This window comes from Musca vetustissima, unplaced genomic scaffold (assembly GCF_032173495.1).
Source record: "Musca vetustissima isolate MV318-11 ecotype Yass unplaced genomic scaffold, APGP_CSIRO_Mvet_v1 utg14086, whole genome shotgun sequence".
Lineage (NCBI taxonomy): Eukaryota > Metazoa > Arthropoda > Insecta > Diptera > Muscidae > Musca > Musca vetustissima.
The window spans coordinates 242,294-269,788 of record NW_026887531.1 but is presented as its reverse complement, the minus strand read 5'-3'; the positions used below and the strand labels follow the sequence as shown (position 1 = coordinate 269,788).

Genomic DNA, 27,495 nt, shown 5'->3' with positions numbered 1-27,495 from the left:
CAAAAAATGTTGAAAAATCATAGTTACAATTCAAACCAGGGAGCGGGCGGGGCCGACCACCCCACACAACTTCCACCGAACTCAATGTTTCTGCGGATCCATACTCCTAGCTTGGGTAATACTTCGTGGGCACTCCCTTGACCGATTAGTCCTATGCGGCAGATTTTCCGAAACATGTTTTCCCACAGTAAAAAAAATTACTCCATAAGATAAAAATGTTGTTTTTTTATCTGACAACCATTCGAATAAGTTGATCTAATCGCCTTCTCAATGGAAACTTTTGTGATGTTCGGCTTAACATTGTGACGTCTAGAGCGACTAAAAACCTTGACAAAAATTAAGCTTTCGGTCCATTTCATCCCCGAAATATCATCTGATCATCATCGAAAATTATAGGTGTCTTCCCCGAATACAAATTTTGTCATTTTTAACACATAAGTCTGGGTCTATTTGATAAAGTTTTGGTCCATTTCATCCCCTAATTATTGACGGATCATTACCAAAAACAAGAGGGATCTTCTTTGGTTAGAACCCGTTCTACATGACTGTAGACTGTGGCCTGTTTCGTGTTTACAAATCATAATGGACAGACAGACGGACAGACACACATCTCTAAATCGGCTCAGCTAGTCGATATATGACGATCGGTATGCTAAAAAATGGGTCCAGTTGGTTTGTAACGCAGCGAAAAATTGGTCGCTGTTTTACAAACTTTTCGGGCTATACAAAACTATAATAGCTTGACAATATAGTTGTGTAGGGAATAAACACTGTCGGACCGTATTATAGATTTCATCGATTTCACAAAATAATGCGACAATTTCCCCACCCGTTGAATTTCGAAACAAAATTTTTTTAAATATAATCCTCCTGCTCACAAAAACTAAGTTTTACTGTACTTTTTTAGTATTCCGCCTTTGCAGGCATTCTTCTTATGGATCATTATTTGTTCAATTACTGTTTTTAATTACTTGAAACTGAAATTTATAATCCATATTTTTTGTTGTTTCATTATTTCATACTCGCTTTCATTCAATCAATTATTAAAAAAACAAAAAACGCACATGTTCGGGCTTAATGCGGACAGTTACACGTGCCGCGGAACTCTTTTTTTCATAAGTACTGTTTTGTAGTTGCAAATAATTGTATGTTATTATGACACAAAGAAGCATTACTCCCACAGTAATTAAAAATAAAAAAACAAAAACAATTTAAAACAAAAAATCAATCACAACATAGTTGTGTGGGCTATTCAAATGGGATTAACTTGGTCCATGTCGGACTTAATATTTCCTATCTATATGGATAACTAATTAAAGAATTTTACAAGAAGAAGTTCCAGCTCTTAATAATCATAAATGTCAAATTCGGGTCTATTTGAGTTGAAAATCTAAATTCATAATCGATTGTTACTTGCTTACTTAGCTGGCTTGTGAGAGAACATTTGTTCCATAAGCCGAGCATAATAAAGATTTTCAGGTGTGTCGGTCTTTTGCGCAGTTCTTCCAATTTGAAAGACCATGTTCGGCAATGTTGTCTTCCACTTAATCTTTCCATCTAATTCGTGGCCTTCCCCTTCTGCGTTAACCATCAGTTGGTTGGTTTTTATATGCCTTTTGAGTTGGGGCATCCTCATCCATTCTCACAACATGGCATAGCCAACCTGCTGCAGCTCGATACGTCTGACTATGTCGACATCCATAAATATATGGTACACAGCTCATGGTTCATTCGACGGCGATATTCACCGTCGACGCAAATCGGTCCATAGATCTTCCGGAGAAATTTTCTCTCAAACACTCCAAGAGCTGCCTCATCTGCTTGCGTAAGTACCCATGCTTTAGATCCACACACCATGAGTTTGGTCTGGCAAGAGGTAGCCTTGTTTCTGAATTGCTTACTTAGACCATAGTAGCATCTGTTGGCCAACACTATTCTTCTCCGAATTTCAAAGCTGATGACATTAGTTTTATTTATGGCGGTACCAAGGCATATAAAATCTTTGACTACCTCGAAGATGTAGTTCTCAAGTTCCACAGTTGGTCTGAGTCTACTGGACGTTCTACGCGTTTATACCATCAGTTTTGTCTTCTCCTCATTTACTGTCAGTCACACTTTGGCAGACTCCTTTACAATTCGTTTCTAGGTGGCAGTTACCGCTGGCAATGTTCGACCCATTATGTTGATATCGTCCGCGTGGGCGAGTAAAATCTGAACAGAGTTTTATTACTGTTCACCTTTGCCTCTCGTATAACCTTTTCCAGCAGGATGTTAAAAATATCACACGACAAACCTTGTCACCTTGTCTGAATCCTCGTTCGGTATTGAATGGCTCCGATAGGTCCTTTACGACTTTAACTGCTGACCTTGTGCCAGTTAAAGTTTTCCTACATAGCCGTATTAATTTTGCAGGAATGCCGATATAGCTTTAAACGCCTCTGAACGGATAGGGCTGTCGAATGCGGCTTTGTAGTCGACGAATAGGTAAAATGTGTCGATGTTTTCGTGGGTATTTTCCAGGATTTAGTGCAAAGTGAAAATCTGGTCGTGATCTATTGTAGAGGGAATAAAATTGGTGAACACGTTTCTTTTTTTAGGAAAATAACACTTCTCAGACAAAATTGGCAGTATGGATCAATGTTTTGATTTTATGTATATTGAAAGTGATCATTAAATTTTAAATATTGAAGAACTGTAAACAACATGGGACCAGGTCAAAAGGGCTTATGTCGATTGTCGAGAACATGTTCCGCAAAAGGATGAAAACCCCATTGATAAAAAAAAAGTTGAGGAAACACTATATGGAGGCAATAGACTCGTACTCTGGACACACAGACACAGTAAAAAACCAAAAGAGAATCAGAGAGGTCACAAAAAGGCAAGGAAATGAATTTCACGCCGATATCTCGTCTGCCACCATGCGACAGGGACACCTTTAACACGTTGACTGCCACGCGTGGTTACAACAAAATCCCCGTCAGGCCACTGTAAGATAGATAATAGATAGATAGATAATTTGGGGAGAAAGCCTTAGACGCGCATGCAAGCGGTGTTACGCAAATAAAAGAGAAGAACTGGAACGATCAAAGGCACGAGCAAATCTCAGAAAATTCAGTACTTTTTGTCCAAGCTGCCCTGGTCAACCGCAACTTTGCATTGAATGCTTCAATATTTTGCACTGTAAATGATTTTGTTAATAAATGATTTAAAAAAAATCAACAGTATTATTATCTCCTGTCATATATTTATCTAAATATGTTCGGAAATCCTTTGGAAGCAGTCACCCGACGTGGCCTGATGAGAACTCTTACTGTCACCGGAATACGGGTGACACGGCAGTTAACGTGTTAATGGAGATTGATGAAAACGCTATTGATAAAAACAAGTTGATGAAACACTACATGAAGACAATGGACAAGGCGCTGAGCTCGATAAATTTACAAATACAAACATCTCTGGATACACAGACACTGGAAAAAAACCAAAAGGGAATCAGAGAAGTCACAGAAAGACAAGGAAATGGATTTTACGCCGATATCTCGTATGTCACAATGCGACACCTTTAAACGAGGATATAGCGAATGACCTAATTTAAGGGAATTATTTTCTGCCATCTACATAAGGTAATCAAAAAAGATAGTATGAAAAGTTCGGACAGATATTTTTAAACAATAAAATTGGGTCCAAGTTGGGATTAGAATAATTATGGCAAATCGACCCAAATCGATTTATAGACATCAAACATCCATCTAGTCCTCTGCAAATTGTCCATAATATACAGCCTCTGCTAAAGCCCTCTAAGTATCTCAAGTAATCTGCATTTTTTATGGATACAAACGTTCTGAAATTAATTACATCCCAATGCCTAATGAACATCCATCTCTGCATTTTGTAGTTAGATGGTGGAATCCCCTCTTCGACCATATTTTTATTATTAACAATCACACGTTTCACATTCGCATGCGTTTCTGCCAAGACATGGAATGTTTTATAGTTTTTGCGTTTATTTATTTTTTTATTAATTCATTTATTTATTTGAATAAACACTGAACTGGACGTTTCATGTTAAAACAGAAAGCACCAGACGACCGACCGACTGACTCTATATGGGATGGCATGGAATTTTTTGCATTTTGTTGACTTGAGAAGTTGCAAACCGCCAAACTAAAATACAGCGATGACATTGTTTGTCCAGACACAGTCGTCAGCAAGCGAGCCAACCAGCCCGACCCGAAAGAGGAAAGACACACGGTGTGATAGGAAAGTTTTTTGCACGTTATTTCATTTTCCATTATTCTTTCTGCAATACAATGCCCTTTTACTTGCACACATACGCATTTTTTCTGTTCCGTTACATTTGGGATTACCTAGTGGCACCATGGTCGGTTGGCTGGCTGTATTTTTTTAAATAATTCACAATATTACAACACACTATTATCAACGACGTAATTACAATTAATGAAAAAGTTCATTATTCTAATTACATGAAAAGGGTTAAGGGAGGAGATTATGTTTAGCACAATTTATTATGGCATTGACCGCAGTGGCAACCTTAGGGATAATTATTACAAATATTATGAAATGGAAAATATTATAAGATATGCATGGAATTTTTTTAATTATAAAAAATTAAAAATTAACCTAAGGGAATGTTTATAAATTTGTTGGAATGGAAGAATATAAACAATTAAAATGTATAAATTACGTCATTTTATTCGAAATTATAATTTTACAGGTACTGAGGAATAAATCCTAAAAACTAGAACACATATTTTAAGACTTAATTATTGAACCCCTTGAATACTTGTTTCATATATTGTATTTGGCATTTATATCGAAATAATTTGGAAAATACATATGCGAATCAGTAACAGTGAAACAATGGAATGCAAAGCTAACCACAATCGAGTGAGTCGATTGACGGCATTTGTTGGCAAAAGATACAGTAGTCAAACGGTTGAAAAACTAACAACCATCAAGTGAGAGGAGAGACCGAGAGCGATACCAAAACATAACTCTGCCAAACAATTTGTGGTAGTGGTGTTTTTTTTCCTCCTTGGCACGAATACATTTATTTTGGTAAAAAAAATAGAGAGAGAAAGGAACATATGAGCGCAAGAAGTGGTAAAGTAAATCAAAGTATGAAAATATTTTGATGTTAATGAAAAGTTTACATTTTTTGGAAAGAAAGCCACTATATCTCATGATTATAAGAATTTTTAATGTTATTTGAAGAAAGGTACATCGTAAAATAAACTATGAATGAAATTATGAAAATATTCGTTATATTAATTCGGATAAAACTTACTTAGCTGGCTTGATACAGAACATTTGTTCCATAAGCTTAAAAAAGATTTCCAGGCGCATATGTTTTGTGCGAAGCTCTTCCAATTTAAAAGACCATGTTCCGAAATGTTGTCTTCCATCGAATTCGTGGCCTTTCCCCTTCTGCGTGAACCATCAGTTGACTCGCTTTTATATGCCTTTTGAGCTGGGGCATCCTCATCCATTCTCACAACATGACTTAGCCAGGGTAGTCGCTACAGCTCGATGCGTTTTACTATGTCGATATCCGAGAATAGATGCTACAATTCATTGTTCATTCGATGGCGATAGAGGTGGCCTTGTGGCCCATGGTAGCATCTATTGGCCAACACTATCCTTCTTCGAATTTCAAAGCTAATGCCATTAGCTTTCTTTATGGTGGTACCGATATATATATAAAATCGTTCACCACATCAAAGTTGTCAAATTCCACAGTTGGTCCTAGTCTACTGGACGTTGATACCATGAGCTTGGTCTTCTCGCCATTTATTGCCATCCCCACTTTCGCCAACTCCTTCTAAATTCGATCAAAGGTGACTGTTATGTTCGACCCATTATGTCGATGTCATCGGAGCAAGGCGAGTAACTCATGCTGTTTGGTGTACAGAGTGCCATTTCTATTCACATTTGCATGTCGTATGATCTTTTCCCGTAGGATGTTAAAAAGGTCACACAACAAACCTTGTCACCTTGTCCGAATCCTCGTTCGGTATTGAGAGGATCCGAGAGGTCCTTTCGGACTTTAACTGCTGACCTTGTGTCAGTTAATGTTCTCCTGCATAGCCGTATTAATTTTGTAGGAATGCCGAACGCAGTTATGGCGTATTGGGTTGTCGTATGCGGCTTTATAGTCGACGATTAGGTGGAATGTGTTTCAATGTGTTTTTCTTGGGTCTTTTCCAGGATTTGACGCAGTGTGAAAATCTGTCTATGATGGATTTGCTTGGTCTGAAACTGCTTTGTTATGGTCCAATAATGGTATTGAACATTGGCCTTAGTCGCGATGGGAAGGAGACTTATTCCTCTATAGTTGGCACATATCGTCTTGTCTCCTTTTTTGTGCTAGGGACACAGGATGCTGAGGTTCCAATCATTGGGCATGCATTCCTTTAGCCAAATTGTACTAATCAGCAGGTGCATGCTCATGATCAGCGTCTGACCACAGATCTTGAATAGTTCGGCAAGTAACCAATCGGTATCTCCTGCTTTGTTATTCTTCAGCCGATTAATTCCTATTCCGACCTTATCTTGGCTAGGTAATATACAATCTATACCGTCATCTCTAATTTTACCTGGGGTATTTTGTTCACCATTACTATTGGTACTAAAAGCTTTGCAAAATGCTCCTTCCAGATCCTCAACGCCCTGCCTGTATCTGTCACCAGGTTTACATCTTCATCTCTACAAAAGGATGTGCCTGCACCAAAGCCTTCGGTTTGGTTTTTTACTCGTTGGTAAAATTTCCGGACTTCAACCTGACTCCTGTGGATATCGATTTGCTCACGTTCGATCACGTTTTTCATGTTCTTTCTCCTCTCTTTTGAAAATACGTTTCGGTAATTTTCCGAACCGGGGAAATTTACGTTTTTTCAGGGCTCATCATTCATCAGATTATATATTAAAATACCTGAACTGAGGATAGATATTTTTAAAAATCGGTTATGGTCTAGCCCCCATATAATTCGGTATTTTGGGTTTTCAATGGGTTACAGATCTCCCTACCAACAATTGTCAGTATGCTTTTCACTTTTTCGGGTCAGCCCCATATAACCGACCCGAATAAGTAAGTTGTTGTTATGTGTGGCACGTCTTCCTACCAAAATTTAACATGGTACATGGTATATATATTGCGATTGCAGCCCGTGGTGGAGAGCGAACTTTTGACCGGGCTACACCTATCGACGTTTTTACTTGTTTGAAATAAAAAAATACCTCCGAGAACATTTTACGATATTTAATAACGAAGTAGGTTGATAATTACAACTACTATTATTCCAAGTTGCTAAAAATTCTTAACGGAAAATAGTGTTAAATTTGACAGATCTACCAAATTCAAGAACTCATTGAAGCGGGGTCTGGCGATACCGATCTCTTATTAGATTGATGACAATCTGCCTACCGGTGCTATGAAATATTAATAAGTTCTCAGGTGGAAGCCTAAGGGTTTACGTATATAACCAATAATTACACCAGCCAATAATCATTACCCCTATTCCCAATACTTTGTTTTTTGCAGGAGGAAGGGAGATATTTGCACGCGGTAGTTTCAGCTACCTCTAAAATAAATCACAGCTATTTTGACATAACACGAAATGTTGTTGATATAACGGTGTAATTACCAAACTGCACTCGAATTGCGTTGTAGAATTCATTTTTTTGTCAGCGTGTTAGTTTGTTTGATTTTTATGCAATCAAAAATTGTCCCGACACAAATCAAGTGAACTCAACAGCACATCACAGCCACGGGCTCTGGGTATTGCAATTTAATTTGAATAAATCAATTTGTGTTAATTGGAACTAATCAAGAGACAATGACAGTGACAGCAACAGAGAGAGTGAGGGGGATACTTACAACCACCTTTTGAGGGTGAGAACAAAAAAAACGCACACGTGAAATTAACGTGAAATTTATATAACTTCCGTTAACTTTGTGTAGGCGGGTGAAGGGTATGGGGTAGGCGGGTGTTAACTGCACCTAATTAAAATATATAATTTCCCAATTGATCATCGTCGTATGATCTCTAAATTTCAAATTGCTTAAATTAAATATAGACAATAAGAAGACACAAAAAATCCCCCTTTTCAGTGAAGTGATTACATGAAGCGAATTTAAATTAGGGTAGAAAAATTATTCACTTGTTCGATATAACACTTACCGTTTATGGTGAGTTGTGTAAATTTAATTAAGCAAAATTAGCAGCTATTCAAAGTGATTTGATAAATTATTTTAATTATTCTAGGGTACTTTTTTAACAACTATAATTAATTTTTTACTTGTGTTTTATTTGAATTAATTTTTTTACAAAAAAAATTATAGTTTGTCACGTTTTTTTAGAGACACCGCAGACTCTGAAATTCTTTTCTTCTTGATCAGAAATTAGCACATTTAATTTTGTGTGACTTTTTGTTGCTTTTTTTAATTTTTTTGCCAATTTTCGCTTGTTTCATCCAGTTAGTCATTCTCTTATCTTCATCCCTCCAGCACATTCCCATTTTATCTTGTTCGGTTCAGTATTTTAAGCAGCTAATTGTTCCAATGAATTGTCAAAAAATTTCTTAAATTTTCATTAATGAGACCAGCACGCGCTCCATGCAAAGACAACATCAAAGATGAAATTGGCACATTTTTCTGAATGTCATTTAATAAAAATTGGTTTTTAATTAATCAAAATTGAAAAAAAAAATTAGCAGAGTAAAGAAAATGTAGTTGTTGTTGGTATTTCATAACAGTTCTTTTAGTTTGGCCGAGTTTTTTTTATCTTGAAGAAAATTTACACCTTTTTAAAATATTTAAACTAATATTGTACCTGCCAATATGTTATAATCATAATTTTTGAAGAAATTTGAAGCGATGATTCCACCGGTCCTCAAATCACACCAAACCTTTCCTCACTCCCAAATTCGACAATTGTACAATACAATAAACCAGAAATATATATCATCCCAGAACAAAATTGGGCTCGAAGACTTTTTCGGGACTTTGGATACAGTCGTTATAACCGATATGCCGATATAAATAGTGTCGTTATAAATTATTTTGACCATATAAAATTTAATTAATTCAACATACCAACTTGCTAGTCGAAAGCACTCCTTGTCCGGATAATAACATAGGAGCACAATGGCAATGAATTGTCCACTCCCTACAAACTGGAGTAGAAGCTACAATTTGGTACCAAAGACCACCATCAAGAAACCCATGGTGCGATCAGGATTGTCGTAATGCTACTGATGTGAAAAACGCAGCGTATAGGGGCAGCCCTGCAAACTGTAGCAACACGTAATAGGATGGAGAATTATGAGGAGAAAAGGAGAGGGGAGAAACATATTTTGAAAACAAAGAAGAAAGAACAAGAAAAACTTGAGCATGGGCAAATCGAGATCTGCCGGAGTCAGAATGCAGTCCAAAAATTTTACCAACGAGAAAAACACTAAAACGACGACTTTGGTGCGGCCACATCCACCTGTAGGGATGATGAAAGAAACCTGGTGACAGATACAGACAGCTTGTTGAGGATCTGAAAGGAGCATTTTGCAAAGCTTCTGGTATGAAGATATCCCAAAACCAATAAGGGATGACGGTATTTGGTGTATACGCCTAGCCAAGATGAGGTCAGAATAGCAATTAATCGACTGAAGAATAATATAGCAGCAGGTGTTGATTGATTACCAGCCGAACTATTCAAGACCGGTGGTCTGATGCTGATCAGGAGCATGCACCAACTGATTAGTACAATTTGGCTAGAGGAATTCATGCCCAATGATCCTGTGTCCCGTGCAAAAAAAGCAAATAAGATGATATGTGCCAACTACAGAGGAATTAGTCTTTCATCCTGCTGGAAAAGGTCATACGAGATGCAAATGTGAACAGAAATGACACTCTGTACACCAAACAGCATATCTTACTTGCCTACGCCGACCACATCGGCATAATGGGTCGAACATTGCGAGCGGTAACAGCCACTTTTGAACGAATTGAGAAGGAGTTGGCCATAGTGGGACTGGAAGTAAATTGGGAGAAGACCAGTAGACTTGGACCAACTGTGGAATTTGGAAACTACATCTTCGAGTTAGTCAAAGATTGTATATACCTCGGTACCGCCATAAACAAAACTAATAAGATCAGCTTTGAAATTCGGAGGAGAATAGTGTTGGCCAACAGATGCTATTATGGTCTGAGCAAGCCACTCAAAAGCAAGACCAACTCCCGCCAGACCAAACTCACACTCTACAAGACGGTGATACTACCCGTGCTGTTATATGGATCTGAAGCATGAGGGCTACACCAAAAATCAGTATTGATATTTTTCTTAGGGAGATTTTCCACAGAATGAGAGTTTGAAATACTAAATTACAGAAAATTTGCTTGAAAAACGTGTCCAGAAGCTCCCCAAAGTACCGAAATTAGGGAGGAACAGTTAAACGGGATCTAGGCTTAATCGTAGACGAATATCAAAAAAAAATTTAGAAAGATTTGCTACCCATGTTTACGGATGGGTGCCGGAATCAATGTGTTTTTCGAAAATTCCCTCCAGTTAAAAATTCATCTGAAGCCCCCTAACGATCGAATAACCAATCTCGGCAGCAACACCAACTGATAGGAATGGTGGGAGCATATAGCGGTGGTATATAGGTATATAATATATAGGAAGAATATGATGGTAACACTAAACAAGCAGAGACTGCTACCACTGCATAAAAAGCAAGGAAACATGATTTCTAGACAACGATAGATGGCAGTCCCTAGGAAAGTTTTCAACAGACCCATAACCAATTTTCTTAAAAAGACCTATTTAAAGAAACCAAAACAAGGACTGATGGAATAAGATGGTAGGCGAAACAGGAGAAAAAAATCCACATCTATACCCGTTGAGAAGAAGCAACTGCTAAGACAATCACAAGTAGATAAGATCAGGATGGTCCCACCGCCTCAATTACTATGCAATTCATGTGTATCCCATTTATGTATTTAAGTTGCCTATACCCTTTGCAACCTTTCTGAATTTGGCAACAAAGCATCCGGAACAAGACATATCATCACCAGTTATGATATCATTGCTCTTCAACCATTTTTCTTCGATATGAATGAGGATTTACTGCTTTTTTTCTTTGTTTTGACTTGTTTCGATTGTTCTTACTTACATGCATGATCTTGTCTTGCATCATCCTATACATGCTAAACACTTCTTTATTATACAGTATTTGGCATTTATATCGAAATAATTTGGAGAATACATATGCGAATTTTATAATAGTAATGCAGAGGACGGTAACAGTGAGTGCAGAGACCCCAAACATTTGCAAAACGGAGAACCACCAAGTGAGAAAAGAGACAGATAAGATACCAAAACCCAGCCGAATAATGAATAGTGTTTTTTTTTCAGTAAAGGATTTTGTTTTTGTCAAAAGAAAGAGAGAGAAAGAGAGAGAGAGAGGGAAAATGAGCGCAAATAGAAGTAAAGTAGGTCGAATTATAAAAATAGTTTTGATATTAATGAAATGTTTACATTTTTTGAAAAATTATGGCTATAAAGAAATTGTTACTTGTGTTCTAAGTGAGGTACAATATGAAAAAAATAAGCAATGGATGAAATTATGAAAATATCCATTAATTTGTTGTTCTGTGTATCGGATCACTGCTTTAGGTATGTGATGTTAGAAACAAATATCATAAAAATGGAGTATCCGGTGTGACGAATATTTTTACCTCTTTCTGACCCACTATATGTCAAAATTTGTAAATCTTATATGACCGACTATATGTCAAAATTTAATCTCATATGCTATACAATTAGATTCAAAATTTGCACTTTGAAAAAATTTAAACCAAATGGACATAAGGTTACAAAGGAAGGAAGTACACTCCTGTTTAACACATATTTTAAAACGTAATTCTATTTATAGACTTAATGATAATAGACTATATAGGCCCATTGCTTCTGTCACCTCTCTGTCGCGTGTCTGATATTCGATGTATATATTTATTCATTGTTTTTATTTTCAATTTAAAAATAGATTTTTATTATTGTTTTGCTCATAATAACGCTGATCTTTCACAATATCACCCCACTGGATGGTGGGAAACACTGCAGCATCTAATAACTTGGAATTAAATTTACATCAGCTAAATTACACGTTTTTAGAAAGTGGGTGATGATGCCCTTTTGTAGACATTATTTTGAAAAAAATTCCTATCACTCTCGGGGGAAAATAAAAACCAAAACAAGCAACAACACCACTGATGCAATAATTTTACAATTTTGAGTCAGTGGCAACAGAATGGAAAATAATATTTTGTCGACGCCCAGAATCAAAATAAAAAATAAATATAAATTATAGAAAAAACGAAAATAAAAAACAAAATATTTTTCTTATCACAAAAAAGTGGGAGAAGGTAATGTCACTGTCATTGCCAACTAGAACGTCAACTACTAGTCGCGTTGTTAAGCCCTTCTTTTTTGTTTTGTTTTCGATGTTTTGAGGTAAGGTATCAGGTGGGGGAGACAATTCTATGGCCCTATTTTTGTTTTCTTTATGTGTTACAAGCAACAAGTCTGGGTAAACAGAGACCGAGACGATTTTTTTGTTTACAACTGAAAGCAATTTGTTATTTTATTAATATTTAAAGAAAGAAATGAATACCCTTGGCAACAGAACGCCAATCTGCCAGCCAGCGAACCAACCACCAACACACACAAGAAATAAATAAAATAAATTATTTATATTTAAAAACAAAAAAATTGTTAAAAAAAACAACAACAACAAAAAGGGGGCACGACGGCCATGCCACCCATACATATGCCGATAACAGCATAGCTACAGAAGGCAGAGCCAGACCCTATGCATAATAGGGTAACAATTATTCTAGTAGTATTGCTATTTTTTCAACGACTGTAGGGTTGCCAAGGTGTTTAAAAAAATGAGGATTCTGGATCCAAATATTAAATTAAATTAATTTTAAATTAAAAAATAAAAATCGTTTTAATTAAAGTCCACAAAAAATATAGTAGAGATAGAGTCGGATTATTTTTATAAACTTCATTATAAGGTGGAGGAGATATAAATAATAAAACAGTAAGGATAGTTCAAAAGTCGTTTGGGGCCGACTATATGATACCCTTCACCATTTGGTTACCTATCTGAAATTTTTGAAAAATTGAATGTCAATAATCGACAAAATTTTTTAAAAGATCTGTATATAAATGGACACAGTGCGCTGTCCAAAATTTATCTCGACACAAAGTCCAATGCAATACTTGGCATGCATCAATCTAGACCTAGTTCAGTATTCTGTGTTAAATTTTGTTTCAATCGGACAAGCATCTATAGTATGGTGACTCTTTTGTGCTCCATTTACATAAAATCGGGCGAAACTATATATAGGAGCTAGCAACGTACACAGGATTTCATTTCGGGGGGGTGCCGGTAGTACAAAATTAAAAAATTCGCAGTTGCAAACATAAATTTACCCGGGCTCCCCGGGCCGCCCCCGCTGCGTACGTCCATGATGGGAGCTATATCTAAATCTAAAACGATTCCAACAAAACTTGACATACATCAATCTGGGCATAATTCAATACTCTGTGCAAAATTACGTCGTAATCGTACAAATGTTGGGAGTTTGGTGCTCCATTTACATAAAATCGGACGAAACTACATATATGAGAGCTATATCTAAATCTGAACCGATTCCAACAAAACTTGACATACTTCAATCAGGGCCTAATTCAATACTCTGTGCAAAATGTTGTCTCAATCGGACAACTTTTGGCAGTATGGTGCTCCATTTACATAAAATCGGATGAAACTATATATGGGAGCTATATCTAAATCTAAACCGATTCCAACAAAACTTGACATACATCAATCAGGGCCTAATTCAATACTCTGAGCAAAATTTGGTCTTAATCGGACAAATATTGGCAGTATGGTGCTCCATTTACATAAAATCAGACGAAACTATATATGGGACTTATACCTAAATCTTAATCGATTTTAACAAAACTTGGCATACTTTAATCAGGGCCTAATTCAATACTCTATGCAAAATGTTGTCTCAATCCGACAACTTTTGGTAGTATGGTGCTCCATTTACATAAAATCGGAAGAAACTATATATGGGAGCTATATCTAAATCTGAACCGATTTCAACAAAACTTGGCATACATCAATCTGGGCCTAATTCAGTACTCGGTGCAAAATTTTGTCACAATGGAATAAATATTGGGTGTTTGGTGCACCATTTACCTAAAATCGGACGAAACTATATATGGGAAGCTCAGAAAGTGCTTCTATGCATATTCTCAAAAGGAACCATGGGCACAAAGACATAATACCCTGTACCACAGTGTGGTGAAGGGTATAAAAAGATGAATATTGGTCCATATGTGGTCAGCATATGCAGGTCCCACAGCAATAACGGTATATTGAAGGTTTTGGCCGCTGTAAGTGGCTGTAATTTGGCATTCCGGTCTCATTGAAAAGAATACTTCCTTCAAAAAAAATGTTCACTAAAGGTCCATGTTTTGCCATAGCTCTCATACCAAGAACCTGCTTAATTTTCGGCCCAGTTTTCCAACCTGTGAATACCCGTAATTTGGTATTTAAATTTCTCCGATCATAAGCTAATATCGTTCGAGTCCTTTCTAAAGCGGCTCCGACCATTTTTAGTTGATTCAGTTCGGCCAGGCCCAATATTCCTAACCTCTAATATTCATAACCTCAAACTTGAACCTATATAAAATTTATCAGGCCTCATGTTTCGGCATTCTTTAAAGAATATCAAGATACCGAAAATTCAAATTGAAATAATTTCAAATTTCCTAGACCATCATTCTAATTGCATTACCCCAATCAGATCACAAAAAATCCTATTAGAATTTGTATTAGTGTTTGACATTGTCAACTGTCTCATTGAATATCTCCCTCCTTATGTTACAGTTTTAAATATGGCAACCCTGTTGTAAATGCAGATCTGTGTTATTTTTAAAATAGTCCATTTATGTTTGTATTTTTTTTTATTAATTTATTATTATTTTTTTGTACCAAAAACAAAAACTTTCGAGAATTTTTAAAAGAAAAATCCCATAACACGCCACACAAATACAATACACTGAGCGACAAAATGAAACAAGATTAATAGATTCAAACGAATTAAATAAAAACAGAAATATTTAAATATTCGGCGAAATACCGTCTGTCTGTGACGGTATAAATGACAGCGGTATATGCCATGAAAACAATAAAACGTTTTAGTCATGCCTGAGTAGCTCTGATGGGGTATTTCTCCATACCCCATGGCAACTGGTTTTCAAAATGTTAAATGGTAAAACTGCCAGTATCCAAATACGTAAACAAAAATCGAATTTTGCAAAAAAAAAATAGAAGAAGAAGAAAAAACAGTTAAATTATTTTGAAGTGAAAGAAGACGAGTCAATCTACACAAGGAATTATCTATAATTTTAAAAATAAAAATGGTCAATGGAAATTTTAGTCCGGATTAATGGTTTTCATAACAAAAAGCCGGCTATTTATACCCTACACAATTATGTTGTCAGGGTATTATAGCTTTGTGCAGCCCCAAGAGTTTGTAACGCCGCGGAATATTGGTCATAGACCTTGCTTTAAATATACCGATCGTCATATCTCCACTAGCTGAGTCGATCTAGACATGTGTGTCCGTCCGTCGGTCCATTATAATTTGTAAACACGAAATTTTGCATGCAGGATGGGTTCTGGAGACCCCTATTGTTTTTGGTAAAGATGGGTTAATATTTAGGGGATGGAATGGACCAAAAACTTTATTTTTGTCCGATTTTCTGGTCACTCCAGAGGCCGCAATTATGGCCCAAACATCGCGAATTTTTACCTGGAGACGGGGATGACAGGCCAAAGAATAAAGATTGGGCAATATTTAGCGGGTCAAATAAACCCTGACTTTTGCGTGAAAAATAACAAAATGTGTATTCTATGGCGTATATATTTACTTGTAAAGGACATAGACTCTAGAAGTGTATAGTATATCCAAGAAAAGTGATTGACCTTTAAATTGATACCAATTACATTGTCGCATTTAATCGGATATAGGAGTTACACTTAAATATTTGCAGGTACTTACGTATGTATATATTATTTAGTAACCCATTACCACACTAGAGGGCGGAAATATAGCACTGATCGCTTTATAATGTTCCCTGAGGTTCCAGTTATGGTCAAGGACAACGCCTATAATCTTCGGGGATAATCGGATTATAATTTTAGGATGAAGTAGACCGAAAACTTATTTTGTTGTGTTTTTTTCGATTCGATCTATAGGCCACAATTGAAAGCCGAACATCACAACACAAGCCACGGTTAAGGGAATCTGGACAAGTAATTAGATGGGCTGTACTGAATGTTAGTAATATTCGGACAATATGTCAGTGTAAGGAAGAGTTGCGGCTTAACCCTAGTTTAGCAAAAACGATCAGATTTTTTTGAAATTTTTTTCCAGAGGTAGTTATTTTTACCCTAATTATGGGGATATATTTTTTTCTTGGGGGACGTACCCGGTTACCCGGATATTTGACCCGGAAGATCGGGTACGGGTACCCTAATTATGGGGATATATTTTTTTCTTGGGGGACGTACCCGGTTACCCGGTTATTTGACCCGGAAGTTCGGGTACGGGTACCCGGTTATATCCGGATCTACGGATCCGTTTAATATAATGGGTATCATTTTAAAGGTTATAAAAAATACCTTTCCATTGAATGGTAATATGATGGGGTTATTTCAAACCATTTGGAGATATAGTAAAAAAACTGGGTTTTGGTCCCCGATTTTTTTTTTTTTTATTGGAAAACTACCTAAAAGTCGAACTTGGTTCCATTATAGTCCCTCTCCAAATAGACCACAATTTTCCCTTTCCAAAATGGTGCGATATGTGGCTGTATCTGTTGTGGATCAAAAGATATGGCCCTTAGAACCCTACAAAAACAAGAAAATTCTGTCGCGTAGCCGGTGTTGGTATCTGTCCAAAAAATATTCTATTTAGAAGAAATTTCTCTCGCGTAGCCGGTGTTGGTATCTGTACATAGGAGAAAGTCTTAAATCCCAGACGAAGGCCGGTCACCCAAAAAAAATATTCTATTTAACAAGAGATTCTGTCGCGTAGCCGGTGTTGGTATATGTCCATAGGAGAAAGTCTAAAATCCCAAAATTAAAAATTAAACAATTAAAAATTAAAAAAAAAAAACAAAAAATATTCTATTTAGAAGGAATTTCTGTCGCGTAGCCGGTGTTGGTATCTGTCCATAGGAGAAAGTCTTAAATCCCCGGCCGAAGGCCTATCACCCAAAATACACCATGATATTTAAAAGGAGATTCTGTCATGTAGAAAGATTTTCCCCTCACTGTTGTTTTTTATTATTTTTTTTTTCAAATTTCCTCAAATAGTGGATTTTTTTATTTGAATTTTTGATTTAAATTTCCACAAGTCGTGGATTAAAAAAAAAATTAGAATCCAAATTTGGATTTTTATACTTTTTTCATTCTTTTTTTTTTAATTCGCACAAATCGTGTATTTTTTAAAATGAATTTTTGTTTTATATTCCCACAGGTCGTGGATTTTTTAAAAAACATTTTTTTCAAATTGTGAAAATTTTTCAAGTCGCGGATACATTTTTTTCAAATTCTCACAGCTGTGGATTTTGTAAAAAGATAATTTGTGAAATTCCGACATCGTTATACAGTAGCTTATCGACCTATAGGTCTTCTATATCCAATATCTGACGATGTTTTTTATTTTATTTTTTATTACTATTCTTATAAAATTATAATTTTTCTTATCAAATTAAAATCTTTCGACCTTTAAAAACTGTGTGTGGCAACCCTAGTGAGGCAGGCTCGTGCATTGACATAATTTAAAAACAAAAAAAAAACTTTAAACGCATGACATGCCCCCAAAAACCCAAATTAATTAAAGAAAATATAACGGCAGGAAGATGCTCACCAACAACAACACTAACACCAACACCACTGTCACCACAGACAATAACCGAATCAGAAAAATCCAGTAATTTTTTATTGACCAAAATAACACACACACACACACACACACACAAAAACAGCTGATCATGAAGATGCTGAATGTCAAACTTGTTTTGTTTTGTTTTTTTTTTTATTTTTCTCTTTTTGTGAGAAAAATGAAAAAAAAGAAACAAAAATCATGCCAGGGTCTTGTGATTTTTCTCCAAGAGATAAGCGTACGAAAATGGCCAGTATGGAAGAATTTGGCGCCCGCTGCCAGCAACAACAAAAAAAAGTAAAAACAAAACCAAAAAGAAAGCAACAGAGAAACAATAAAACAAAACAAAAATAAACAGCGTTGCTAAGTACGATTTTGTGATGGTACGAACCACGGTGCGACGGCAGAGGGGTAGAGAAAGAATGTTCTTTGCCAAGGCATGGCGAAAGTGTGTGGGTGTGTGTGTACTGGTGCTTATCTCTGTGTTTATTTGTCAAAATAGTATCTGAAACATTGATAGATCTGAATGAAGGAATTGTCACATTATACAAATTTCGTCACATTATGAAGAAGTGGAACATAATTGTCCTTTGTGTTTCCGAGTTTGTTTTTTTGGCGGCATGACGCCATCAACCACTCGTGCCACACACTGCGTATCTAAAGCAATGCCTGTGTTGGCATTTGGCGGCATTTCTTGTTTGGTGTCCTTTTGAATTGTGCGCAGCTGTGCCTTATGATTTTAAAACAAATGACAATTTCGGGGAAGTGCTGAGCGGAAAAAAAACCCAAGGAAACCTGTCAATTTTTGTGTTTCTGTAACATCAGTGCGAACAGATGTCCACAGATTTCCGATTAAATGTAACACCAATATTGCTTATTTTTTAACAAAATCCTTTTTGTATAAAAAACAGCAGAGGGTACCATATGGAAAAAAAACTCCTTCATCTAACCGGCTGTCATTAGAAAAACGGGACTATTTTTTTTAAGTAGAGAAAGGATGCAAGATAGTCGGAAAAATTAGCCATAGTTTTTATTTATTTATTTATTTATTTTTTTTTTTTTTTTGTAAAACTTTCTATTCCCCCCTTTGCCACTACCCACATCGTGAGAACACCCCAATGTCACCAGCTACTGTCTGACGACATCACACGTCTGACATTCATTCATTCATTAAACTCTCATAATGATATCTAGATTAAACCGAATAACACTCCATTAACTGGAATGAACCAATTAACCGAAAAACAAACAAATGCACACCCTGCCAGCGAAGTAAACAACAACAAAAACAATAATGTTTTGCGAAAATTTTGCAACAACAATTCTTCCACCTTCTTTTTTTATTAAACTCTTGATATCGTTTTTTTTAGCACACCTGTGTGAAATGTCTCTATGGAACAGTCGTTCGTCGAACTACACCACACAAAATCGGCGGCGAGTTTTTCGAGGGGTTTCTTCTGTTGTTGAAGTGTTAAACTTAAGCCTTTGTATGTACCCTGAGTGTTAACACTTTTTAGATTAAGCCTTCGCCTCTTGACAATTAACAACAAAACACAACACACAGAAAAACGTAACTGACTAATAAATCACACCTATGGTATTCTCTCTCTCGCACTTAGGTTAGGGTGCAAAAAACCACAGTGGAAATTTACAAATTGTGGGTGCTGCTGTGAAGAAAAGTTGCAGATTTTTCTAAATAATCGAAACTATTTTCTATGGTAGATTTCCATAACACCACTCCCCCTAGATTTTGTTTTAGAACACCTTAAGAAAATCATCTGAATGGAGACGATTTTAAGAAGACCTATAATAACTAAGAGAGGCCTTCTAACTTCAAACTAAATAAAAACTTGTAAAGTATTTATATGTTAAAAAAATCCACGCCTATCTTAGGAGCCTTAAAAGCTGTTTAAAAAATTTCTATATATTAGAAGCCTAAAAAGACCTTCTAACTACGTAAGACCTTTCCTTTGTGGGAGATTACTGAAATGTACACGACTTATAGAAATTCCTCCATCTATATCAGATTTTAGAAAACCTCAAAAAAGGCCTTCTGCATAGAGACGATATTAAGAATAGGTTTCTATGACCTAAAAGAGGTTTTCAGTCCACAGATAACCTATTAAAGTCTACCTCTCGGTAAAAAACCTAGAAGTGGTCTTTCTTTATGGGAGACTTCTATATTAAGGACTTATAGAAGGTATAAATACCTAATTTTAAAATTCCTTAAGAACACATTCTGACTTGTGACGATCTTTAGAAGGTCTCAAAATAGGCCTCCTGCATAGAGATGATCTTTAGAAGAATTTCTATTTGTAGAAAACATATACTATATTTTTTATAGAAGAAGGTCCTCCATTTATATACGATTTTAAAAAAACCTTATGAAAGTCGTCTGACTAGAGACGAATTTTAGAAGTCCTACAAAATGACTTCCTTCTATCTATAAAAAGGCCTACAAAAGCTTATCTACATATCTGTGGCAAATCTCCCAGAGGTCTTCTGTTTATGGCGAACACTACTAGAGAACTACGAAAGATATTCATTCTATACAAGAGGACTTCTGTCTATAGCAGATATACAATAAGAAGACCAACATGAGGCCTCTTCTATGCAAAATTCTACACCTATACTAAATTTCAGAACATATAAAGACTATATTCTGAATAGAGATTTTCCTTGGAAGTGATTCTAAGTATAGAGGTCTCCTGAAGGCCTACAATAGGTCTTCTGCATATAGAATAACTATAATAGGTCTTCTGTCTTAAGAAGACCTATAAGAGATGTCAGTATATAAACTACAAACAAGAGACCTTCTATCTATTGAAGAACATCCCAAGGTCTCTTCTATTGAATCTCCTCGATCTATACCAGATTTCAGAACAGATTAAGTATATCTTCTGAATAGTGATTTTCTTTAGAAGGGTTTTCAAGCATAGAGGGTCTACAAGAGATATCCTGAAGGCCTATAAGATTTATAGAATATCAATTGGAGGTGTTCTGTCCATAGAAGATTGTGACATTTGGCCACAAATATCTATTCCCCAAAAAAACCTATAGGAGATATTTTCCCGAGGTTTTCCAGCCATAGAAGACTTATTCAATTTTTATAAAACCTATGCGACCTTCTATCCATAAAAAACTATATCTATCCATAGAAGACCTATAGTAGGCTTCACATCCATAGATGGCATGAACTCTCTTCTCTAAAGATGATAGGAGGTATATTAAAGGATTATTTACCCATCCACTTGTCTTTAAAGACCCGTAGGAACCCCTCTTCTTCCTATAGATGACCTACATATAGGTATATAGGTTTATTAAAGGATGTGATCCTTCTACAGAAGACCTATAGGAGGATTTTTTCTATAAAAGTCTTATAGGAGAAATTCTTCCCCGATAATACCTATAGGGGGTATTGCGTTAAAAGAAAGTTCATAGAGGGCTTTCTGCCCATAGTAGATCTTACCAAGGTTTCCAGCCAAAGAATCCTTTTCCAATTTTTATAAAACTTAGAAGAGATCTTCTGTCCATAAAAGATCTATGTTTATTGATAGAAGATCTATAGTAGGTTTTATATCAGGCACGGGCAGAGCATAAAAAATTCTGTTCTCACGCACTTGTCTTTGTGTGTGTGTCAATGGTTTTTCAATTGGTTCAGTTGAATGTGTGTGAGAGAATGGTGATACTTACTCTCGCGAGAGTGCACGCGTGCAGTGCTTCGCCCGACTGTGTTTTATATCCATTGAAGTTAGAAACTACACTCGGTATAAATGGCCTATATATAATATACCTCCTATTAAAGGTGGCCCTCTCTCTTCTATCCGAAGCCGAGAAAAACTATTAGATAGTTTAGTCAATAAGTCACTTGCCTATGAAGAACCCTAGGAACTATTCTCTCTATTAAAAGAGGTCCTCTTCCGAAAGAAGGTCCTCTTTCTAGAATACCTGTAGGAGAACCATTCTCTGCAGAAGACTTATAGGAGAAAATTCTTCCCCAAAAAGACCTATAGGGGGTATTGCGTCCATAGAAAATCCATGGAGAACATTCTGCCCATAGTAGATCTACCCAAGGTTTTCCAGCCATAGAACCCTTTTCCAATTTTTAGAAAACCTATAAGAGATCTTCTGCCCACAAAAGACCTATATTTATCGATAGAAGACCTATAATAGGTCTTATACTCGTATCCGTTGAAGGTCTATGACCCAAAAAAATTCTTTCTATGAAATGTTAACACATCTTATTGTGTTAATTTGGCATTCAAAGATAACATCTATGTTTTCGGATAATTGATCGGATGATTATTTTATAGTAAAGATGATACAATTTTGCATATTCTCGATAACCTTACAAATTCAATCTTTTGAGGTCTTGAATTATCTATCGATGGGCTGTATAGTGATCTGCACACGAATTCCACTCTACTAAAGATCTTAGCAACAGCTATTGGTGGTCTTTCTTTTCGTCATCTATCCACCAAAGATCGTAGGAAGAAGGTATAAAAAAGATTTTTTTCCTGATTTCCTCCGTACGAACTTCTTTAAAAGCTACAAATTTTTAAAACTTTTCCTTGATCTTCAATAAATGTAACCTCATTTTTATTTTGTAAAATTCCGCCCCTAAATTTAAATTTTTAAAATATTGTTTCAAAGAAATTTCATGAACTGGAAGATGTCTCAATGTCCAAAAATACAATTTTTGGATTTACCGAATTTATTTATTTCTGTATGGTTAACATTCAACACCCATACTGGCCTGGCGGCTGCGGTTTATCGGCGGAAGCTGTCGTTGTCGTCGCCGCCAACGCCACCACAACCAAACGAACGGACGGACGAACGAAATCAAAACAAACAACTTTGCTAAAATTTCAACGAATTAAATACAAAAACAAAAATTACAAACAAATTAATTATCATTTTTTATTAGCTGACGGACGGCCTGGCCTGGCTGGCAGTTCTGTGGAAACGGAACGAAGTCATCAGGCTGAGATTTGAAATAAAAATCCCCAAACAAGTAAAAAAATAAATAACTGTTATTTTTTTCCACAAATTCAAATGGATTTTTAGTACACATTTAATTTATGGTGCGACAATGTTTTGTTTAACATCCCCTCTCTCTTTTCCTCCTCCCAAAGAGATCTGCAAAAAAATCTACAAAAACAACCACACATTAGTGTGATCTACATAGTAATTGACTAGTGAGTACTAGGGGATAATTTCCTAACACCTCTATTTTTACCTCTTTAACAGAGGCGCACTCAGATACTAATTCTCAACATTATCTATGCTCACTTTTTTCTCATTTGTCATTACCTACTACTACATAATGTAGCAAAAGGTTTGTCGTCGGTGCATCATACATAAGATTATCTATGTGAAACAAAAAAAAAACAAAAACATAACAGACAGGAAACTCCACTACATATGTGTGCTGCTGAGGTTTTGTTGTTATTTTTGTTTCTTTGTTTTACTTGTCTGTTAATTTTTACCATCTATATTAAATGCAGAGAGTTAAGCAAGCCTCCATAGGTAGTAGTGTTGTTGTTACTGCCGTTTTATGTTCAGGCCTGTTTTTCCTTGCCTTGCCTGGCTGCCTGTATTTCGAATTGATTTGAGGCGACAACTGTCGGCTTTTATTTTTATATGAGTTGTTGTTATTGCAAATTTATTTGTTGTTGTTGGTGTTATTGCTATGACTTGCCCGCCAACAAAGCGGCAGCAGCACCCTGTCTGCCTAACTGTCCGTCCATTCATACGTCTGTCCATCCAGCCAGCCAGCCATCTATCGAGCTACACGATGACTTACTTTACTTATCTTCACTGCAAAATGGGAAACACACAAAGACGTACACTAATATTTACTCAATTCTCCTCTTTACCTTTGGCCCATACCCCTCTCTCTCCTATTGATGGAGTGCCTCCAATTGTTTTGTTTGATTACTCTCACCAAACCAACACCAAGAAAATCTCGTTTTTTCTTTTTTTGTTTAAATTGTACACTGATTGTGTGTTGTTTTATAACAAAGACAACGGCGGCGGCGGCAAACTGAAATGCATGCTCCCTCTTTCCCATCCCAACCACCCTCCAAGAGACCCCTAATATTTGCACGTTATTGGCCCCAAAACAAACGACAAGAGACAGAGAATAGTCTTTCCCTCTCTGTATTATGGGGGCAATGTTGTCAATTTAGCGGAATTTTTAGAGTAAAAAAACGCTTTTCAAGGAAATGTTAGCGATCAATCAAACTCGGTATCTCTGTGGATTTATGCTTGTCCGTATGTTAAAATCACGATAGAGTTCGCAATATTTAAGATAGAGCTTTAAAATTTGGAACAAACTGTGTTACTACTCCTAGAATGTTTGATATTGAAAATGAGATATATCGGTCCACATTTTGATATAGCCTTCGGTATTTTGTGGATTTTTGGCAAGGTTTTCAGACGAGGAGGAGGTAAAAGAGCGGCTTAAAATGCCTTACATGCATTCTATTGACTTCCTAAACAAACGTGCCAATTTTTTTTAAGCTGACTATTATCGGTTTTATTATCTGAATATCCGATTCAAAAATTTAGAAAACCGGTTCTTTTTTCATCGAAATGTATTTTTTATATAGAAAGACTATAGTATTTTATGTATATTATCTCTATAGAATTTGATTAGGAGGTCTTAGATCAATAGATAACTTATAAAAACCCTTAGGAAATCTTCTCAAACGATTTGTCTGTAATTTTGTACTTTGTGTTCCCATTGTGTAGCAAATCTACTCACCAAAAATTATCAGTATAGCTCTACTTTTTAAGATGCACCTATAGTTAACCCCATTATTTGCTATTTCGTCACGGTTTTCAACCGAATAAGATTTAATTTGGTTATCTTTGGCTGTCAAATGTTCCTACCAATAACTTACCGTCGTATAGCCTGCCATATATTCAGGTCCGGAACGATTACTGGTATTTTAAATGTCCCCCTAATGGTGGAGGGTGTAATAAATTGTTTTTAAACAGATCAATCTCTTGTGGTGGTTCCATTAATCTACTCAAACGTTCTTATAAAAATCTATGATATGAGAGTAGAATTTTCTCTGAAAAAATTTTGCATATTAACAATTGAACTATTAACATTTCGTATTATAAATTTTTTTTGAAATTATAACTACAGAAATAATCCAACAGTATTCGTCTTGTCCATATTTCTATAGAACCTTAATAAAATGTTATTCACTGGGGTACATCGACTTTAGATAAATCGAATTTTCGTATTGAATAGTCAAAAAGTCGAAGTCGACATTTGATCTTTGAGGAAATCGCAAAGTCGACTTTACAAGATCGACTTTGAATTTTCTTCATACATACAGGGTGAGATAAAAAAAATTGCAACAAAATCAAATGCCATCATTTCTACATTTTTTTTTTAATTTTATTGAATGAAAGCAAAAATGTCGGAAATATCATCAAATTTTAGTATAAGTTTAGATTTGTTCGAATTGGTCACCTTTGGCACGAATTATGACTTTCAAACGGCCAATGAAACCGTCACACGCTGCCCGAATGTTGCTCTGCGCTATTTTGGTCCATTCCGGCGAAGCGCTTGCATGAGGTGATCGACACTTTGGTATTTTTTAGTGTCAATCTTTCGTTCCAAAATACTCCATACACAGTAGTCCAATAGATTGGTATGAAACGAGGAACCTCACTTTTGTAACCGTTCTTGGATGGCCTGATGGAATGTCCAAGGTCTGCGGCCAAAATGTTTGCGTGTCCAAGGCTTTAAAACCCATCCAGAATATTTTCGGGATAATATTCGGCATTTATTCCGATGCCATGGTCGATTACTACGAGCGGAGAGCGACCATCGGCTGTTATGGCGGCCCACACCCTCACCATGGCCGGCGCTTGAGTTCTGGTGGCCAAACGAAGGTGCACATTTTTTGCTGTAAACACGATCATTTTTTTTTTTTTTTTTTTTGTTTACAAACTGCTGGACAACGAATGTTTTCTCATCGGAGAAAACCAAATTCCGAATTCGGCAGTTCACCACTTTCGGCCAAGCGAAGCAACTCTTTAGCTCTTTTGAATCGTCGTTTCTTTATTTTTCGTACCATTTCTGCTGATGTTGACGTTTTCTTCCGTCCACTTTCTTGCCGTCGGGTTACGCTATCAGTATCATGGTAACGAGCGATGGTACGAGACACAAAAGATTTATTCATATTTAAATGCTGCTCTAACGACAACAATTCATATAAAAAATTAAAATTTTTAGCCTATTTTGCATCGACTACATATTTTCTTTAATATCTTCAACACTAATCTTCAATATTCTTCAATATTAACTGGATTTCCACATACATCTCACTTTTCTTCGGATTTTCTTATTTATATATTTTTCCTTCTCGTTAGCAAAGAACGTATTTGTCATAGGCTTCTAGCCGCTTCTAGTTTTCTCCACAGATTTTCTACACTGAGACAACTTATGGAAGACAAATTGGTACTTACCATCTGAGATTTATAAGCAGCCTTGCCTTTCCCCATCGAAAGAAGCTTCTTCCATCGTGATTTTTTCCCTAGTTTCTCCCGTTCATAAAGTATCCATCATTATCTATTTTTATTCCCCAACAGATTTTCTACAATTACAGAACTTATGGAAAACCACACGATGGGGAAAGGCAAGACGGTCCCGCCTTTCCCCATCAAAAATATTTTCTTGCCTACGGGCTTTTCTGTCACTACATTTTTCTTAATCTGACATACATTTTCGGGAGCACGTAGATTTATTTTCATCATTATTTCTTTTGAAATATTTCTTATTACTGTATTAGGCTGTAATATCAAAGTTGACCGGCATGTTACCAGTCGTAATATCGCCCATGAGATACAAATCGACAATAAAACTGTTTTAAACCATTTACACAAAGCTGGATTCAAAAAGAAGCTCGATATTTGGTTGTCACAATTCAAAAATTCACATTTTTTGTTTTTCAGTGCAGCGTTAAAATCGTCACAAAATCTCCGCAAATCGTTTCTCAAGGTCACTTTTCTCAGTTGAATTGTTTTATTTATTTATTTCCTATAAATGTCATAGAGAAAAATTCCCTTTAACTATTTTATGGCAACAATTCATTGCAAAAATGGTTGGCGATTTTTCCACACGGAAACATAGACAACACTGAATCTCTATAGTCATCGTGTGATGTGAGTACACGTACGTTAGTTAATCTCCTCATATAAAATACAACCCAACAAACATTCACACGCACACACACACACACATTCATACACCCATACTCTTCTCAGCAATAATTGCAAATGGGAAATGCTGTGTTGTGTGTTTGGTTGGTTGTGCTGTGTTGTATTGCCTGCCTGCTGCCGCTGTTTGTGTTGTTGTTGTTATATTGTCTGTAGTACTGTGCTCGTTCGTTCGCATTTGTTTAGCGTAGCCACACCAC

The 27,495-nt window shown here is 36.1% G+C and overlaps 2 protein-coding genes across 2 annotated transcripts in view; both read left to right on the top strand.

The window, feature by feature from the left end:
• The window catches only part of LOC133335089 (eukaryotic translation initiation factor 3 subunit I), a 293,205-nt gene that overhangs the window by 150,470 nt on the left and 115,240 nt on the right, over positions 1–27,495 (top strand). The gene's annotated exons all lie outside the window — the stretch shown is intronic.
• The window catches only part of LOC133335091 (protein pinocchio), a 117,176-nt gene that overhangs the window by 79,253 nt on the left and 10,428 nt on the right, over positions 1–27,495 (top strand). The gene's annotated exons all lie outside the window — the stretch shown is intronic.